We start from the raw sequence: 21,173 nt of genomic DNA on the forward strand, positions 1-21,173 counted from the left end.
ACTCTGAAATAACCCATGTGGGAAAAGACTCTGAAAAAGAAGAGGTATATGTATAACTAAATCACTTTGCTGTACAACTGAAATTAACACAACATTGCAAATCAACGATACTCCAACATAAAATAAAAAATTTAAAACAAAACAGAACAAAAAAACAAACAGAAAAGATATTTGGGCAAAGGCCAAAAGTAGTCTTTGGGAATTAAAAAGAAAAAATATATTCATATATATAAATATGAATGATAAATGCTTCCTCTTTATACAGAGATTCTTAAAATGATCAGTAGACAAGAGTTCCATGAGAAAACTTGAAATTTAAAAACATAAGGCAGTAGGTATTTTTAACAAGAAAATTAGGAACCATAGGGAAGAATCTACCTTGACATTAATTATGAAGAACACAGTAATTTAAAATCTAGTGGCACGCAATTGCCTTCGGCTGGAACTAATCCGAAGTATTTTTCATTTCTTGATATTACATTTTCTACCCTTGGTTCAAAATTAAAAACCTCGAAACTCTTGTACACTAGTACAATAAAATGCTTTTAGAAGGCTTTGTTATCAGGGGAAAAAAATGAATTGCTTCTGCTATATACAAGTTTAAGACTGACAATTTTTTTCTTATATTAAATATTACTTTCTTATCCTGTTATAACTTGAGGGGCTCCAATGAGATTTAGTACCAGCTAGAGTATTTGAAAATCCCCACAGCTGCAGTGATGATGTTCCATTACATGGATGGGCCATTTTATCCCAAATAACCAGTAAGTTCCATTTAAAAAATTCATTTTCCATTCATTAATTCAGTAATCCATCCATTCAACAGGTAGATAATAATAAGCTTTGTGCTAGGCATTGGGGAAAATTCCATTGCACAGGTTCAAAGAGGTGTTTAGGGGCTTCCCTGGTGGTGCAGTAGTGAAGAATCCGCCTGCCAGTGTAGGGGACACGGGTTCGAGCCCTGGTCCGGGAAGGTCCCACGTGCCGCGGAGCAACTAAGCTGTTGCGCCACAACTACTGAGCCTGACCTCTAGAGCCCGCGAGCCACAACTACTGAGCCCGTGTGCCACAACTACAGAAGCCTGCACGCCTAGAGCCCGTGCTCCGCAACAAGAGAAGCCACCGCAATGAGAAGCTCGCGCACCGCAACAAAGAGTAGCCCCCGCTCGCCGCAACTAGAGAAAGCCCGCGTGCAGCAACGAAGACCCAATGCAGCCAAAAATAAATGAAATAAATAAAAATTTTTAAAAAGAGGTGTTTAAAAGAAATGCCAAAAAATTAAAGGCTTTTTTTTCTTTACCGACATTTTATGGATTTGAGTGAATGTTCAGCTGCTGTGATAACCTCAGCATATCGATCACGATTTGTAAGAAGATACTATACCCCTAAAAGGTCACCTTATACATGCCTTGTATATAAAGAAAGAAGGGAAGGCAAATAAGAGCACGATTGGGGACCAAGGTCACATTATTAGGTTTATCCCACGACACTGCACCTTTAAAATAGAGCTTGTCAAGCAAAAATGGAAATTAGAGAGATGTTATTTTGGATCCAGCAACGCTTTGCTACGTAACTCCAAAAATAAATGAACCTCTTGCTCTGCTCATAAGGATTGCGTAGGAAACGGAAGCGTGCATAAAGTCACCATAACATAGATCTTAAGTGAAGTTAAATGAAGGATGCCTGAAGTTATAATGTTATAACTTCACTGAGGCTTTCTGAAAGAATACTACATGAAGAACACTGGTATCATTTCCTACAAGAAGGGCGATTTTAGCCTATATAGTAATTTGTATTCTCACTTTAGAAGTAAAAATTCCTCTATATAATACCATAAACAAAGGAGGAATTGGGAATTAAAAAGAAAAAATATATTCATATATATAAATATGAATGATAAATGCTTCCTCTTTATACAGAGATATATGGCTCATATGGATATAATATTTCTTCCTCTAAAGTCTTCTCTCAACATCATCTACAAAGCCCTTCGGGCACTTTTTAAATAAAGTCAAGCATTTTCAAATATTTTTGAGTATTATTTGTCATACTATGAAACAAATACATTTGCAAATGTATTCTATTATTTGGGGGAGTCAATCTGCTTTCCAGTGTATTTTTCTTGGTAAATTTTCTTATTAAAACTCATACACTCCCAAGAGCCGTTGCTGTATTTAAGCATCACTTGAGTTTAGTCTGTGAGGAACATAAGTGCACAGAAAAGAACAAGAACACTTCAGGACACACCTTCACCTAGAAATAGCGATATCTCCAGGCAGTTTATAAATCTCTATTCCTGAGAAAGGAAGGCTTCAGCATTCCTGGGGGAATTGTATTATAATACAGCTCAATGGCATACTTTACAGGCACGGCCATAATAGCTGTGAATTAATGGTAACTATTATCCAAATCCTTGCACACAGTGTAACAACTTACATTCTGTTACTAACGAAATCAGGGAAGGGTGAAAAATAAAGTGGAATTTAAATCGTATAACTGATACAGGAATATTTAATTTTCACATGAGGTTATAGTTTATCCTTTTCTCAGGCACTCTGTAATTTATATGTATATATAAAATATATATTGTAATTCTAATACTGATAAGAACCTACCACTAATAGTATTTCATACAGTAATTATTTTTTACTATCTTTTAATTCTAAAATAGAAAAATATATTTATGTAATATATTAAGATATAATTAACAAAGTAGACTTTTACCCTGTAAATATAATTTAAAGGAAAAAATAGTATTATAAATAATAAATTGTTTTCACCATATAATTTAAATTTTAAAAACAGACTGCATTTTCTCTTGCCTGTTTTAAAGTTTTTAAATGCCTTAAAACCTCTACCAACGGAGAATTAAGAGAAACAAGTCAGAGGAAGATCCAGTATTGTGCCAATTTCTCAATAAAATTTTCTATGCACATACAGATATAACTCATTTTATAAAGATATTTTATTGGGACTTCCCTGGTGGCCCCGTGGATAGGACTCTGCGCTCCCAATGCAGGGGGCCCAGGTTTGATCCCTGGCCAGGGAACTAGATCTCGCATACATGCCGCAACTAAGAGTTTGCATGCCACAACTAAGGAGCCGGTGAGCCGCAACTAAGGAGCCTGCCTGTCAGAACTAAGGAGTCCGCCTGCTGCAACTAAGACCTGGCACAACCAAATAAATACATTAATTTTTAAAAAAACATATTTTATTATCTATCCAATTTTATATCTGTTAAGATAATCATGATATCCAGTGTAAGTGATAAAACATCAATACAAAGTAAAACAAAACCACACTTGCATGAAGTCTTATTTTAATTTTGTGTGTTCAATTCGTATTTTAAAGTACTGAGGATAAGTTATTTAAGAAACAAGGGCTGTTATATTTCTCCATTAACCACTAAGCTTCAGCCATAATGTGGAAAAACAAATTTGAAGAGATTAGTAGTTATCACCAGTGCCCAGATGGGCACCCAAACCTGGGATACAGGCCCATTTGGGTATGAGAATTTTACCTGGGAGATACGAACACACCTACATGGGATTATGAAGCATTTCTTTACCTTTTAAAAACCAATACAAATGAGATACCATTATACACCTACTAGAATGGCTAAAATAAAAATAGGGTCAACAACTAAAGCTGGGGAGGATGCAGAAACCCTGGATCACTGATACTGGGCTGGTAGGTATGTACAATGATTCAGCCACTCTGGAAAACTGTTTGGCAGTTTATTACAAAACGAAATATGTATTTACCACGTGACCCAGCAATTACACTCCATGGTCACTTATTCCAAAGAAATGGAAATGTATGGTAACACAAAATTCTGTACACAAATGCTCATAGCAGTTTTATTTGTAATAGCCCCAAACTAGAAACAACCCAAATATCCTTCAACAGGGTGAATGGTTCAACTGTGGTACATCCATACCATGGAATACTACTCAGTAATGAAAAGGATCAAACTACTGATAGATACAACAACTTGGATGAACCTCCAGAGAAATATGCTGAGTGGGAAAAAAAAACCCAATCTTATATATGATTACATTTATATAATATTCTTGAAGGGTCAAAATTATAGAGATGGAGATCAGATTATTGGTTGCCAGGGGTTAAAGATGAGGGATGGGGTGGGTGAAGAGTGCATAGCACCTCCTTGTACATTGTTTTGCAATTTCCTATGGCTCTAGAATTATTTTAAAATAGAAAAAAATTTTTAAACCATATTCCTATATCAGCAGAGCCCTGGGAAACAAGAGCATCCAAATAGCCACGTTCACAGTTGTAGGGTTGGTCAGTTTTATGGTCTCAGCTCTCAGTCGTGGCAATTCTAGGCACCATGCCCTGTAAAACACATTCTTTTCCATTTCTACCTTTTGTAGTATTTACTGTTCTGCTTAGTATTTCATTTTTGCTTTAAGGACATAAATACATAAACATGAGTATAAATGTAATTTCATTTCTGAGATAGTGTTAAATATAAGGTATGTAATATGTACAAGATTTTAATCATTCTAAAGAATAAAATAGATGAAGAGGAAAAGCTTTCTTGGATGATGCTATGTGACAAAGACTTTCCTTGACCAAACTTTAGTCAGGCTCCTCTGAGCTCTCCTCTTGACTAGGCCTCAACCTTGGCCTCTGTCCTGGCTGTGCCTGCACAGCCCAATGTTAGCAAGAATCCTGTGCTAAGTCAGTGTAGAGGTAATCCTCCACCCTTGATATCTGATCACTGCAGCCTGTCTTCAGTAAGAATCCTGTTAGGTTGGTTTAGCAAGAATCCCCCTACCCTTGATGTCTCCTCTTAGTTATTTTCCATCCACTGATCCCCTCGCCCTGCTCCTTGGCTATTAATTCCCAGCTGTCTCTGTTGTATTCAGAGTTGAGTCCAACCTCCCTCCCCTACGGCTACTGCAATAGTCCTGAATAAAGTCTTCCTTACTGTTCTAACAAGTGTCAGAATAATTTTCTTGGGCTTCCCTGGTGATGCAGTGGTTAAGAATCTGCCTGCCAATGCAGGGGACACGGGTTCGAGCCCTGGTCCAGGAAGATCCCACATGCGGGGGAGAAACTAAGCCCGTGCACCACAACTACTGGGCCTGCACTCTAGACCCCACAAGCCACAACGACTGAGCCCATGTGCCACAGCTGCTGAAACCCACACGCCTAGAGCCCGTGCTCCGCAACAAGAGAAGCCACCGCAATGAGAAGCCCGCGCACCGCAACCAACAGTAGCCCCCGCTCGCCGCAACTAGAGAAAGCCCGCACACAGCAAAGAAGACCCAACACGGCCAAAAAGAAAAGAAATTAAAGAAATTTTAAAAAAAACAAGACAATGAAAGAGAGTACGTAAAAATATTTTAAAGAAAAAAGAATAATTTCAACATATGAAAACTAATGATGATTGATCATGCTCATCAATGAGATTTGGTACTATTTTAGCATATTAGGAGAATTTGTCCTACAAAGGTATATTTTTCAGCAACAAATTAGTTTCCTCACACGTTACAGGGATATTTTTATATATACATGCACACACACAGATATCTGCCTGAAGAGATAGATGCCCTTAGAGCATTACATCCATATAATACGTTACTCCACTGTGTGTACATGTGTCCACACATGCATGCCTCTGGGTGGGTAGGTATGTATTCATTCCAAGGCTAACAGGTGGAAATATCCATAAAACCAAGACTTCTCTGAAACCTTTAGTTTGTTTCCACCAAAAGAGAAGGTAATCTAACATTTCTGAAATGCCTGATATGTAACCAATACTCTAAGTGCTTTACACTTCATTTTTAATATATCATTCTTCATTTAGTTATTACATAAACCCTATGAGTTGGTAATAGCATTTCCATTGTATAGGTAAGGAAACTTGGGAGGCTTAAGGAATCAACCCAAGGTCACAGCGCTAGGAAGTGGCACATTAGGGGCCTCACTGGAGGATCTCTGATACTGTGCTTCCAAATCTACTGCCTGGAGTGATACTCTCAACAATTTTATTGCTGTCAAAATGCCAAACACCACTGTCCTAGACCTGGCATTTTCTTTTTTTCTTTTCTTTTAAAGAAAGATCCCTTTGTTCCCAAGAAATTTTAACCAGAAGCCCAACATTTTGGAAGAGGAGAAAAGCAGAACACATCCAAGCTCTTCTTGCTGGAAAGGCAGGGAACTAGAGGATGGTTCTTACTCTTGCACGTCTTCCCTCTTCCTGTGTCTGGGCAACATCGTTCTCCTCCTGCCCTGGGCAGCTCTGCAGAAGTCTTAGGGCTCTGAGAAGCAAAGGTCAAGATACTTCACTGGACTACCCCTGGGAGAAAATTCTCCATGGATGCCTTGCATTTTGCACATCTTAGGAGCACAGGCACTGGTGGCCCTTGTTCCTGATGATCTTTTCAAGGCCTTTTATCTAGAGAACCACCTTGGGAGGTAGAGATAATGTCTCCCTCCAGAGCAATGGGCAGGTGTGTGCTTACTATCAATGACAAGAGATGCAGAGTCTCTCAGCTCAGGATCCACACCTGGGAGGCAATTCTCCCGCCCACACAACATCTACCTGGGGTCCTCTGTGTTGTCCTGGGGGAACCTGGGAGGCAAGGGGAACAAATGTGAACATGAAGCTCATGCCACTTGCAGCGCCATGAGTAATACAGTCCTTTGTCTCGGACCCAGGAGTCTCATGTCTTCTGCCAGCATCCAAGAAACAGTGGCAGGCTAAGTTGCTGGTGTGCAAGTGGGATAAAGTCTCAGACACTTCACCGTTCTTGACAACCACCATTTTATAACTTAGTCAACACACACTTATATAGTGCTTACTCTGTATCACGTGCTGTTCTAAGTGGTAGATGAACAGTAACTCACTTAATCTTTATAACAACCTTACAGTATAGGTACTATGATTATTATTTGCATTTTATTTCCATTTTACAGGGGAGGTAACTGTAATCACACACGATTGAGTAGTTGGATCATTTCCATAAAATGATAAGGACTTGCTGTGCATATTTATAAGCACTCAATGATCTTCCTTATTACATGAAAAAACATACACTGAAACCTCAGATCCATGCAACCGTTCTCCTCCTGTTGGTCTTGAACATAAAGCTCCATTCTTCAATAAGGGTGATAGAGAACCACTACACCGTGCAGAAATATTAAAATCATTTTATCAATGATGCATCTTGACATTTTGCAATCTGAGAGGAAAAGTGGAAACTATTTCCTTAAAGACTTTCCAGGATCTTGAGTATTTCAAGTGGAAGCTCTTACTTCCTTGGAAAATGGTCACAATTCCAACATACTGAGTACTAACAACATAAGCATCCTCCCCAAATTAGACCCTCGATAGCAGGCTTTCAACACTTTGGAGGTTATCTTTACTTTATAAAGCTCAGCCTCTTGACATTCACTGGCTAGAGAGTAGAAGAGAAAGTGATAAACAGGCCTAGAAATCCAGACTCTCACAGGAATGTATGCTGTGAAGCAGCCCCACTTCCATTCACATAAAATCTTTACAATTAGCTACATTACTACAGGAGCCCCTTTTGCATTATTTCAAACATACTTGGGGAAAGGCAACAAGCTGTATCTCTTTGGTGAATGATTAGAAAGGTAGGTAGACTGAAAAATGAATGTCAAGAACAATGTGAAATGGAAGATGTAAACAGACATTGCACAAGAAAAGCAAATGGCCCTTAATATACTCAAAGTTGCTCAACATCACTCACAAGAGAAATGTACACAGCGATACCTCTTTTCATGTATCAGGTAGACAAAGATGTACACGGTGGACAATGCCCTGTCTTGGGGAGGCTCTGGGGAAGTGCTCACACACCCTGGGTAGGCAAATTTAGTTATTCATCAAAATTAGAAACTGCAATACACCCTTTGACCCAGCAATCTCACTCCTGGGGATTTACAATTCAGACACACATCTTCTACACAAACTGGCGAATGCACAAGGCTTTTCTATGTACATTGTTTTAATGGCAAAAGATTGGACACAACCAATGCGACCAGTAGGGAAAGGATCAAGTAAATTATGGTATATTGTCACTATGGAATGCTATGCAGTTGTTAAAAAAAAAAAAAAAAAAGGACGGAGGGAAGCTCTTCGTGCACTATTATGAAAAGATCTCCAGGAAAAACTGTAATGTGAAAAAAAAACAGGTTGCAAATAGGGTATACCGAATGCCACTATTTATGTAAGATGAGGGAACTATATTTGTTATCTGCCTATGACAATCAGAAAAAATTGCTGGGAGTCTGCCATCAACACCTAGAAAGAAATATCATCATAGGAGCCACAGAGTATATTTCACCACTTCGGGTAGCTTAGAAGTGACAGTGTTTGTATACCAATTAGGGATTCCAGAAATCTTCTGAAGAAGTTTTTCTTCAAGATGCTAGCATTCAAATCAGCGTAAGGATCAGACATGGAAAACAATCCTCTGAGTTGACTGTTTCAATCAACTTTTGAAGCCCCCCGGGATCACAGTTAGGGCTTGTGTCTATCCCAATTACTTTCATACTGTTTCTTTAAATGATCCACAGCTAATCAGCAATTTACCTGGTTAAAATTCAGTTTGGGAGTGCTTTGAAGGGGACGCTCCCTTCTTAGGTTTTCTGCCTGCAGGACAGAGGATTTGCAAAGGAGCTAACAACAAAGGGATTTAATCAGAAAACAAGAGCAAACGGTGGATTTTTGAAGAGGAACCACGAACACAGATTCTTGTGGGCTCTTGCCTGATTACATTTGTTAATAAGGCCAAAACGTGTGCACCAAAAACCGTTCAAGGTCTTTTGGCAGCAAATTATACTTGTAAATTTGATGTCAGATGATCACAGGAAGAACTCACACTCTTTGAAGATTTGAATTCATAAACGTATGAAAGAATTAAACGTTTTTTTCCTCTAGTGATAGAAAGTATTAAACGGCAGGGAAAAAATGTGCTTGAAATCAACTGAGGAAATAATTCATTTTGAAAATTATTCAATAAAAATGTTAAATAGGAAAAATATGTTGGGGCAGTTTTGACTGGATGAATAAACCAGAAATATGCAATGGACAAACTTAAGGATGACGGGCTGAGAAGTATCCCATCAACCTCCCCGTCTTATTTAATTTTTTTGTTATTCAACTATGCCACAGTAATCTGTTCCATCCCCGTAAGACAAAGAAAGGAACACTACTTCAGATCGGCAGAAAACTGGCCAGCCTCTTGGAGCCTTTAAGAGGGCAGTGGCTCCGGATCAAGGAGAAATGAATGTCTTTGAAGACTGCATCTTAGATTGTTTTGTTAATACATAAAATCCTCTCTCTTTAGCATGCAGAAGACTCATTTCAAAAGGAAAAGGCAAGTCCATGAGGATTAGTTTGGCTTCCTGGAGGTCAGAACTAAATACACAAAATGAATAAAATGATGCTGAAATAAACAAGAATGTGAAATTGTTCATCCACAGGAATGATGTAACGAATCCTGACATAATTTCCAAGCAGAAAAGCAAAACTAGGTCAAAGCACGTTGGCCTAACATAATAAGCATTTTTGCTCCCAGAATTTTACCATGTAGGTTGTGTCTGCAGGCATTAATGTCTTCTGTTATCAATGTTCGGGGCTGTCACAAACTATTCATATCTTATCACTCTTCGTTAGCTAAACCAAAACAATGTAGTTTACATGTGAACTATTCAATTCTGACAGCTGAAATGTTACAAAGGGGAAATGTTAAAAATATTCAGAAAGTGTCTCCTCCAGGCTAAGAAGTATTAAGCAATAAATATTCATTATTTAATAGTCTCCTATCGTGTTTTTCTCTACGCAGAAAGTCATACCTCTCTCGATCAATTATTAGGACTTTGTTTTCTTCTTTCACTCACAGCCATATGAAAAGGGCAGCCGCATCAACATCTCCTTAGAAATCCACTTTGAACACTGACCAAGGGAAAAAACCGTGTCACTCACTGGATAGCCAATTTTTCTATTCTGCTTTCCCCATAGGTTGACTGAAATAACTCACACTTCCTTCTCCCTTCTATTTGTTCCATTTCACTTTTCTGCCCTGTCTCCAAGCCCAGCTGACGAATTCGTAGAAAAAAGGTGTAAACATAATCCTCCTAGTTTTTACTCGACAAAGTAGCACAGAATCAAGTATAAGACTATTTGGTTTTTTTGGATAGTATTTTCTCCTAAGTGATACAGTCTTTCCTGATGCTTGATTCATTCTAAACCATCAACCTATCTGAAAATTGTGCTGGGATTTATTAGCACATTAAATTAGTACGTGACCCCAAAACATCCAAATTACACCTTACTAGAAGGCATGCAGTACAGTCAAAAGAGAATAAGATAAGGAATCTAGAAGATGACCCAGGTTCTAAATGTAAACTGCTCCCTGATGGAAGGTAAAGCATTCCCCTGTGCTAACATTTTCAACCCACAAACGCTCAACTTCTAACCAGAACTTTTTGTCTGAATTCCTAACACAGCTCCTATAGGAGACTTGATCCTGTGTAGATTTCTAATATTTGGTGATGCCTTCCATTTATATTTCGCGTTATCTGGCCATCCATCTAGTTACTGGTAACTCAGCAGGGCACTCAACGAATTCCAGGTGCCCACAAACAGCTCCTTTGCTCTTAATTGCTTAGGGAAGATCACTTCAAAATACATGCAACTGAAGCCACACTTCACAACTGGACATATAACAAATAAGATAGTCTACCTCATGGACGCTTTGAAAATGTATTAGTCCTGGTGTCTCCATAAACCACTCAATGTCTCAGAAATTTCTATTTCATCATTTTCACCGTAACTCTCAGATGGTCTGTCACACCCAGAAGCAGTGAAAATGCTTTGTCCGGCATATGACTTGATTTTCACTGCAGAAAATGTGGCCGCCATCTGCATGGGGCAGAGTGTAAGACTTCAGTGTCCTTCCAGAAACAGACTCTCAGTTGCTGAGTGACCTTGGGCACGCCACTCATCTGGCAAAATAAACCCACTGCACATGGACCAAAGGCTAAAACATCAGGTTGGGCTCAGTGAGAACAAGCAGCAGATTCATCTTTGTTTTTAGGCTTTGAGCTGTTGGACAACATGTCCCATTTCTTAACCATTTCTGTAGTCCCATCAAGGAGTGTGTAAGACAAGCTGCCTACCGAGCTCTGGGTTGTGGCCTCACCCAGAACACAACTGAGAGGACGAGATGGCTAAGCAACCGCCATCTAATTTTTCTCTAATGTCAATCTATTCAGTCCTTGCTCTTCCCCCAACCTTTCTAATGTCCTTTCTTCCTCATACCCCTCTGAGCTTAAAGCACATTTTCCATTCTCTTTCCTGCCAAAATTCATCCAGCATCCACCTGAAAAATATTTGATTCTTCTTTAATTTTTTATTTATTTTTCATTGCAGGATCGTTGATTTACAATGTTGTGTTAGTTTCAGCTGTACAACAAAGTGATTGTTATACGTATACACATCTCTATTTTTTTCAGATTCTTTTCCCTTATAGGTCATTACAAAATATCGAGTATAGTTTCCTGTGCTATACAGTAGGATCTTGTTGGTTATCTATTTTATATACACTAGTGTGTTTATGTTAATCCCAAACTCCTAATTTATTCCTCTCCCCCGCTTCCCCTTTGATAACTATAAGTTTGTTTTCTATGTCTGTGGGTCTGTTTTGTATATAATTTCATCTGTATCATTTTTCTTAGATTCCACATATAAGTGGTACATGCTATTTGTCTTTGTCTGGCTGACTTCACTTAGTGTGATAATCTCTACGTCCATCCATGTTGCTGCAAATGGCAAAAAATATTGATTGATTCTTATTGGGTGTCAAGGCACTGTGCTTGGACTTGAGGTTTTCAAGGTAATTAAGACGTAACTCTTGTTCTTGAGTAACTGAGTCCGGAGACAGGCAGACAAACGCGTAACGGGAAATATATCCACCATTTAGGATACTTCTGTGGATAAGAGGAAGTTCCAGCTACATCCTTTCCATTTATTGTGATCCAAACAGACAGTGCTCAGCGTACAAAGACTGTACTTACAAGCAACCCAAACCCACAAATGCCACCAACTCCCCTCACTTGGTCCCCTGTGGTTCCCTGGCTGTCACTCACAAAGACCCCAGGGAGTCCAGAAGTTCGGTCAGGATGCTGAGAAAAGAACAAGTGAAGAGGTTCAACCCACTGGCAGACACACCAGCAAGTCCTGCCTGCCAAAGGCACAACCCTGCCCACAAATATTGTCCCTGAAAGGGCATTCGTGATTTCTGCAGCTCCAGGCTCTAGTGGCTGCTATTTCCCCAATTAAATGTTCGTCCTGAGGGTTAAAGGGCTGAGTCATGAGTTTTAGCGCATTCATATTGCTTCTCTCCCAACATCGGGTTGAGACTATTGTCTAGAAGAAACAGGAGTGTGGTTTGAAGGTGGGAGAGGGGAGGGTGGGAAGATGGGAAATTATGGGAACTCAATTCACTGTGTATTAGGATAGGCCTGGGAGAGACATCCCAGTGGGACCCAGAAGATACTAGAAGGATGGAGAAACGTGAAAACTAGTGCAAACTTTTCCTATTTCAAATATTTGCAAGACTGACCTGTTACCAAGAGTTTGGCAACCCCTTCTCCTTCTATGTTCCGTCCTGTATAACATGGAAGCATGTCCTCAAAATGCAGAACTTAATCAGATTGGGTTTTTTTTTTCCGTTATTTTATTATTATTATATTTTTTTGCGGTACGCAGGCCTCTCACTGTTGTGGCCTCTCCCGCTGCGGAGCACAGGCTCCGGACGCACAGGCTCAGTGGCCATGGCTCACGGGCCCAGCCGCTCCGTGGCATGTGGGATCTTCCCGGACCGGGGCACGAACCCGTGTCCCCTGCATCGGCAGGCGGACTCTCAACCACTGCACCACCATGGAAGCCCCAGATTGGTTATTTTTTTAAATAGTGTTTTAGTCTCAATCATTGCACCACTTCTCACTGGAAAATGTTCTGGGTTTCAAACAACAAACTCTTAGAGCATAAGCATTCCTAGACTGGGGACTGCCTATGAGTTATTTTTTTCTGTTGAGAAAAATTAATTGACTATTTACTAATTATGGTAAATTTATTTAAACTAGGAATTCATAAATTCCTACAAATGGATATGTGGGTAAAAATTAACTAAATTTCACAATTACAAATCACTTCTCAAGTCTCAGTTCAGGAAAGTTTTGGCTACCATCAATTTATTAAGCAGATTCTTATCCATATAAATATAGCTGCAGGGACTGTATCAGAATCATGTTTGCAGCCCCAAGGTGGCCTGACGTATAATAATCATTTAGAGTAGTTTTACTGAATTAACTAAGGAATATACTCATTCTGTAAGTAGTCAGTAAATGTCCTTGAATGATATAAGAAATGAAGGAGAGCCTTTGTATTATTTCTCCTTTTTGACTATTTCATCATAAATATTTGACTGTATGTAAAAATCTACTACTAATGATCAGCACCTCTTCCTTTTTTTTTTTTTTGGTTGCCGTTTTTACTTAGAATTCTCTTTCATAGCACAAAGCACGTAAGTTCTTAGAGTTTTGTTCTGTTTTGTTTTGCTTTAAAGGAAAGTCCCTTCTAAGCATTTTTTTTTCAGTGCCTCAATTTTCTCACCTCCTTAACGCCACGTGACCTTCTGTAGGCCATTAACTAGCCTGCTCTGTGTCAATGGACTATCTTCCTCTGGCAGGGAAAAAAGATCTTGTGGATCTGGAAGACTCCCTAATATTTTGTCCTTTCATTTAAAGGAATTTCTAGAACCTGCCAGTTCATAAAACTAGGCAAACAATCTTCTACAACAGAACCCCTGAGATGAGTTTCATGTGAAATAAAAGGAGTTAGTAATGAGGCAGAAAGCATCCTGTCGATAAACTGTCCCATATCTTAATGGAGATTAGATTCCTGTTTGACCTGGCTTTGGAGCCCTTTCTTTAATCTCAGTGTATTCGATATTCTCTTCCTTGAATGAACTCCGTTTCACTGTGGCTTTGGTCACAAGATTAAAGAATCACTAACTAATTGTTCCAAATAAGCAGAGCAATTCTCTCTGATTCTGATCCCGGCTCCCAGCAGAGGCGTCCACCGCCTGGCCTTCCATCATAGACACTTCAAGCCTGACCTCTGCAGGTGGATAATTGAAATGCACACTGCCCAAGCAGATCTGGGTATTTCTTTTTAAAATCCCACCAAGTTCTGAAAACACAAACATTCCTATGTGCAACAGGGAAACTGATATAATATGTTGGACTTCCCTTTTGTTTTATAAGTGGCTTTTTGAAAGTAGCAACCTCTTGATTGAAAAGCATTTAAATTACATCTGCAACATATGCTGGTCGTGGTTAGCCATTAATTCTTTTTGCCTACTGAGAAAAATCCAAATGATTTGGATGAACTATGATCCTCAAACCATGCAGGCTTAAAAGTGCCCTGATCAGCCCCACCTTTTTCTAATCAAACAAATTACTCTTTGTCCAGTGACCAAATCCCCCTCTTTCACCAATGCACAGCCCAGGTTGCCATAGTTACCTTGGATGTCTATTTACTACACGGGATCAAAGCCAGGAGACATAAACATACACACGTAGCCTTAAAACTTGCTGGAATGTCTGAGGATAACATGCAACTACCAATTAAAGGATTTGCTCGCGGCCTACGTGGTCCCAAGCCAAGCAAACTATGAGTACAGGTCATAAGGAATGGCAAGGGAAAGCCAACTTGAAAAAACGATTTCCACACGACCAGTAAAGATCTTTAATCTGACAGTAAGTCACGATTATAACATTCCCTGCCAAGGAGACACAGTAGGGAAGAAATGAAAATTCTAATGTGTGTTGAAGATACTGGACCTCCAAACCATGTGCAAAAACTTAAACCCCGTGCTATGCAGCAGCTTCCCACTAACCATCCATTTTACACTTGGTAGTGTATATACGTCAGTGCTACTCTCTCTCACGTCGTCCCAACCTCCCCTTCCCCCGCTGTGTCCTCAAGTCCGTTCTCTACATCTGCGTCTTTATTCCTGCCCTGCCACTAGGTTCATCAGTACCAGTCTTTTTAGATTCCATATATGTGCGTTAGCATACGGTATTTGTTTTTCTCTTTCTGACATCAGCTTGTTCCTTTATGATGACCTAGAGGGGTGGGATAGGGAGGGAGGCTCAAGAGGGAGGGGACATGGGGACATATGTATACATATAACTGACTCATTTTGTTGTACAGCAGAAACACTATATTGTAAAGCAATTATACTCCAATAAAGATATTAAAAAATAAAACCAAACCAAACCAAAAAAACTTAAAACCCTACAATGTCTGGTGAAATGTCCGGTTAGTTTCAGTATCTTTCTAGTTGGTGCCATAAAAGCTGCCTAATCTCAGTGTTGGGACAAACGAGAACAGAAATGCCTTTTACACTTTTACACGCTTGACTTTCAAATGAAGGAAAACATAAAACATACTTGGAACACCATATGCTGGTTACAGAAGACGAAAAGGGAAGCTGTAAGAGAGCTCCCTTCTAATCCCTAGATTCCCTGTTGATTCTGAGCCTGTACAAGTAGCCTGTCTTTCTGGGTGGGTAGTATTCATCTCGGACTTGTACCTAATTTGCTGTGTATCTCTAGACTTCAACTTTCTCTGCCTTCACCTCACCAGTTGTTCAACGAAGATCAAAATGCCACCTCATTCTCTCCTGGGGACGTGGCAGAGAATAAATAGATCATGCTCGTAAAGGACTTTCTAATCCTCAAAGGAAAGATGACTACAAAGACTTTCATGATTAAACCAGATGGCCTTGGGCATTTTAATTCCAATCTGAAGAATGCAAAATGGGCTACATCAAACTGAGTCACAGCTTCGTCGTAACAGCAACATCCTAGCCTTGTAAGAATTCAGCAGCTGCTTAAAGCGCTGGCTCACCGCCTCATTCTTTGCCTTCATGCTCTAAGGCGACTGCAAGGATGTTTCAATCCATCAGAAATAGAGTGAGTACCCTCTTCTCTTGGAGTGTTTTTTAAAATCATCAGGATATTCAAAACACAAACTATATCTGGTAGGCAATTTTGTCTGAAGAACCTGATTTTTTTTTTTCCGGCGTGAGAAAAGAATTATTTGTTCTCATTTGTATAGACAATGGGGGGCGTGCTATTTGAGGATATTTGCAGTTGTGGGAATGCCACAGGCAAACCTGTTGTTTTTGGCTGGGCTGCTAGAACAGGTGGCCGTGCCTTTCCTTTTGCCTGGGAACACAGCAAATTCCTTCTCAAGGAAGTTTCAGAAGTTTCCCATTTATGATCAGAGGGCATAGAAAGGTTGGCACACGCTTTAAAATTACTTCCTGATAAAGGCAAATAGGGTTCAGCCTTTTCTTCTGGCCTAACTCAGCGTGACCTTAGGAACACTCAAAGAATACTATCCCTCTGCACCATTCTTTTGCCGCCAACCTAGCAGAAGGCAAAACCCCTCTGAACCTCATCGCCGGCCAGGCAGCTTTCTAATTCTGCTGGCCATTTCTGGCTACCCGCTGTGGCTAGTCAGGGGCGGGGGTCTCTCGGCTGCCACGCCATTGTTCAGCATTTGTGCAGCCCTAGGGACGGATCACTCCTCAGCGAAGAGATTGGATTTCACTGCTGAGCTGATGACACATGGACCCGTTTGATAGTTAACCCTGCAAATCCAGCTGGGGCTGCCGGGCTGAGATGACAAATTGGCTGGTAGGTGCAATTCACCCCACCTGGATGCAAGTTTTCCCCCAAGAGAAACTCAAATCAAGTTAGGATTAATCCAAGTCAATAACTCCACCATCTCCTTCCCCTCCACATTCTTGTTCTGGCTGTTGCGGAACAACGTGTCAGATTCCTGAAACGCTGGACTGCCTAGATTCTTTGGATGGGCCATGACTCTCCCCCCCCTCCTTTTTTTCCCCACCTCCCATCCCACCCCTAGCCCACCCTCTTTTCAAGGACTGCACAGGCCAAAAACTTTTTGGACATACAGAGTTGTGGGATGAAAAGCTGCTGGGAATTCCCTGGTGGCGCAGGGGTTAAGAATCCGCCTGCTAATCCAAGGAACACGGGTTCGAGCCCTGGTCCGGGAAGACCCCACAAGCCGCGGAGCAACTAAGCCTGTGCGCGCGGCTCTAAAGCCCGCGGGCCACAACTACTGAGCCCACGTGCCACAACTACTGAGCCCACGTGCCACAACTACCGAAGCCCGCGCGCCTAGAGCCCATGCTCCGCAGCAAGAGAAGCCACGGCAATGAGAAGCCCACGCACCGCAACGAAGAGTAGCCCCCGCTCGCCGCAATGAGAGAAAGCCCGCACGCAGCAACGAAGACCCAACGCAGCCAAAAATAAATAAGTAAATAAATAAATTTATATTAAAAAATAAAGCTGCCCATTCATTAAATGACCAAGGAGTTACTCCATGTGTACCCTTAAAACTTCATTACCGGGCTGAATTCCAATTCACACGAATGCCAGAAGGAGCCAGGCATGGGAAAAATCATGCCAAGCTCGGGACAGCACGCCTCTGGCATCAAGCACAGGGAGTGCCTCCATTCCAGAGGAATCGTGTGGGAACAGAGATTCTGAAAAGTGAGCTCAGACACCACCGAGAGGACAGGTGGCTCCGCACTGGATCAAATGACTTCTTTGTTCCAGCCAAGGACCTTTGTCAAAAATGTTCTGCGTTCCTCTTTTTCCTTTTGCTAAATCCTTTCCATTTAGGCTTCTCGCTTCTTTTCCCCATCCCATCGGATTGCTCGGAAAAAGAATGGGGTCAGACCATGAGTTTGCAGAACTTGAAACTGATCGGCAGCCCAGTCTCCAGCAAGGCAAGAGCAAGTCACTGGAAACACACACAGCACTTGCCGGTCTAAGCGTGCTTTTCTGCGCTCACTGCCACTTGCCAAGCACACTTGCTTAGCGAGCAGGTGAAGAGGCAAGAAGGCAGAGGGTCTTTTCAAAACCTGAGCGTACGGTGAGGGCTCTGCTTCACCGCCCACCCCCCCAGGCTGCAGGAAACGGACAGAAAGTTCTAACCCCCTCGCCCCAGCCCCTACACGGAAAGTTTGCTTCCTATGCAAATCATTTCCCCCAAATCGCACAGGGTGGCCAGCACCCAACCCACTTAGAAGAAAAAAGTGCAGAGCTTGTCTGGTGGTAATATGGATGCTAACTTTTCCCACCCACATTTACTAAGAGCTGGCCAGAACAATATCGCTCCTCTTGGAATTCTCTGCCCTTGCCAGCCTACTACCATGTTTTTCCAGTCTTTCAGCCCTTTCTATGAGCACTGATCTTGATACTGAAATATTGACATAAGATTCTTCTGTAACTTTGGTTGAGTTATAACTCACACCCTTTTCTTGGCTTGGTACACTCGCTTCTTTCTTTTCTTCCTGGCAAAACTATAAACCTCGGCCTGGGCTGATAAGGCATTTTATCACCATGCCCCGCAGCCACAGAAGCAGCTGCTGGTTTAGAAGTCTTTTCAAAGACTCATGGAAGTCATCCCCGAGCCGTTTCTCAGCTCACTACTTTCAGGGCTGTCTTCTCGCGTCCAGAAGCAATAACAGTTTCAAAACTGCTAGAACATGAAAACAAATCTGCATTTTTCTGGAAGGACTCTCTGTACTCATTTCGGGCTGGTTCCGCCTTCTCAGCCATAAACACAGTAAGTGCTCAGGAGGGGAAGCCAAAATGAGATATGAGGCCCCGTGTAATTGTTTTTCAGGCTATTCAGTTGTCTTTATTCTCACCAAAAGCACAGGAGAGAGGGCTCAGAGCTCGAGATACATCCTGAACAATAACTTCCAGCCGCTGCAAACTGGAATTGATTTACATATTCTAAGAACCGCTCTTAAGCCCTTTACAATGACTGCCTGACATCACCAATTCCCATGGAGAGAGGTGGGGGGAACCTCAGGAAATCTGCTCCTTGGGTTCCTTTAGGAAAATGCAGCCCCGTCTTTCCGCCAAATGGAAGGACTGGGCCAGGCATCTGCTCATCCGGAGCCACATCCCAGGGGTCCCAAGCGGCGCCCTCCCTCTCCACCCACCCGTGCAGCCCCCCGGAGCTCACCTGCCTCATGTTTAGACTTCCATCACCCATCCGGCAGGGAGCGAGCCGCCTCGAAGCCCACGCAGCGGTCTTCCAGGGGGAAACACCAAACCCAACAGAAGCCCGCAAGACAAAAGCAACTCAGCGAGATCCCCCGGCAGCTGGGAGCACGTTTTCTTCCTCTTTTTCTTTGATCTGTTGCTACACGCACTCTGCCCAAGACAACGTCAAGTTTCTCAAGCTTTGCTTCCTAGCCTATGAAAAGTCGGGCGCAGGGAAGCGACGACCGCCTGGCTCTTATTTCAAATCGGGTCTCAGAGACGTCGTAGGTGGCTGGCTGGGGCCCCGGAGGAGTCTCGCCAATCAGGAGGAGGGGGTGGGCCCTGGGAGCCGGAGGGGCTGTCTCCGCGAGGATTCGAGAGCTTTCAGGATTGCAAGGATTGGAAGCAGCTGGAGACAGCCTCCGAGCTGAGCTCCCGAAGTACAAGATGCGTTCTATTCTTATCTCACAGCTCTGGGTCTGCTCAAAGCTTAACTAGCTTAAGGCCTGGCCTTTTAAGAGCTCCCTAAAAGCACGCAAGCATTTGGAAGGGGGCAGAATCAGCCAGAAAAGTGCACACTCAGGGGTCAGACGGATTCTGAAAAGGGAATCGTGCCCCAAACACTGGGGAGGAAACCAAATTGTTACTCAGAACACCTGAACCGAAACCGGCACTCAGCGGAGGAGGGTGTCGCCCACCTGATTTCCATATAGATGAACTGGATAGCCATCTAAGAAACACAGATCTTAACGGGAACGTGCACACAAATCTGAAACACGGCAAATGAGCAAGAATCTTTATCTAGTGACGGCCCGAGGCACAATTTTAAATAAAATTGTTATTAGAAAAACAGGCACTGATGTTTGGTTAAGAAGAAAAAAATTTTAAAGAAGTGTGTCTACCTTTCACTAAGGTTCACCTTACCTACAAGGTTGATCTGGTGAACTTATTAAAAGGGACGAACTGGACATCCTCTCAGCTGGATGGGAGGACAGCTAGCTGGCTTCTTAGCAAACTTAAACCCACACTTAAAAAGCTTTTCCAGGGCTTCCCTGGTGGCGCATGGTTAAGAATCCGCCTGCCAATGCAGGGGACACGGGTTCGAGCCCTGGTCCGGGAAGATCCCACGAGCCGCGGAGCAACTAAGCCCCTGAGCCACAACTACTGAGCCTGTCCTCTAGAGCCCATGAGCCACAACTACTGAGCCCGCAAGCCACAACTACTAAAGCCCACCCGCCTAGAGCCCATGCTCTGCAACAAGTGAAGCCACTGCAATGAGAAGCCCATGCCCCGCAACGAAGAGTAGCCCCCCGCTCACCCCAACTAGAGAAAACCCACACACAGCAACGAAGACCCAACGCAGCCAAAAAAAAAAAAACAAACACAAAGCATTTCCAAAGTTTGCTTTCTTAGTTTCCTATAAACAGTACCTCTTTTCAACTCTTAACCAATATGATCTATGGGAACCTGCCTTTTGGGTGGCAAAAAAGTGCAAGCTGAGCAAAGACTACTTTGTGTAGCACCAGTGATACAGCTTTTTCCCAAAAAAGTGGCCAAAATTTTGTGAGAATAATTCAAGAAAGAAAAAATTTTCATATCAGAGAGGGGAAAACAACCGAACTTAGCAAATAATGAACGGGCAGCTTCAGGTGTGTCATCTGTATGGGTTCAATAGATGTCAGCTGTGCCCAGTGCTGTGAAAACTTGGCAGCCCAGTATCTGGACCTGGAGGTCTGTGACCCCGTTCCAGATGCACCCCCCGCTACCTTAGCAAGTTAAGGGACCACCTAGTGACACAAGCTGACTTCAGTCCTCCTCCTGTATTTACTACAGAGCCCTTATGACCTAGACCAGGGTTTCTCAACCTCAGCACTACTGACATTTGGGGTGAAATCATTCTCTGTGGTGGGCACTGTGCTGTGCACTGTGGGGTGCTTAGCAGCATCCCTGGCCTCAGCCCACCAGATGCCAGGAGCCCTTTCACAGTCATGACAATCCATAATGTCTCC

At 42.0% G+C, this 21,173-nt stretch overlaps 1 protein-coding gene across 2 annotated transcripts in view; it reads right to left on the minus strand.

Moving 5' to 3' along the window:
* Window positions 1-19,449, minus strand: part of MID1 (midline 1) — a 183,825-nt gene extending 164,376 nt beyond the window's left edge. For both annotated transcript variants that reach the window (XM_082609418.1, XM_082609417.1), the window contains exon 1: window positions 19,145-19,449. The gene's annotated coding sequence lies outside the window, so the exon portion shown is untranslated. The remainder of the gene's footprint in view (window positions 1-19,144) is intronic.
* Between the last annotated feature and the right edge of the window lie 1,724 nt (window positions 19,450-21,173).

The sequence above is a fragment of the Mesoplodon mirus genome, assembly GCF_964341445.2.
Source record: "Mesoplodon mirus genome assembly, chromosome: X".
NCBI classification, from domain to species: Eukaryota; Metazoa; Chordata; class Mammalia; order Artiodactyla; family Ziphiidae; genus Mesoplodon; species Mesoplodon mirus.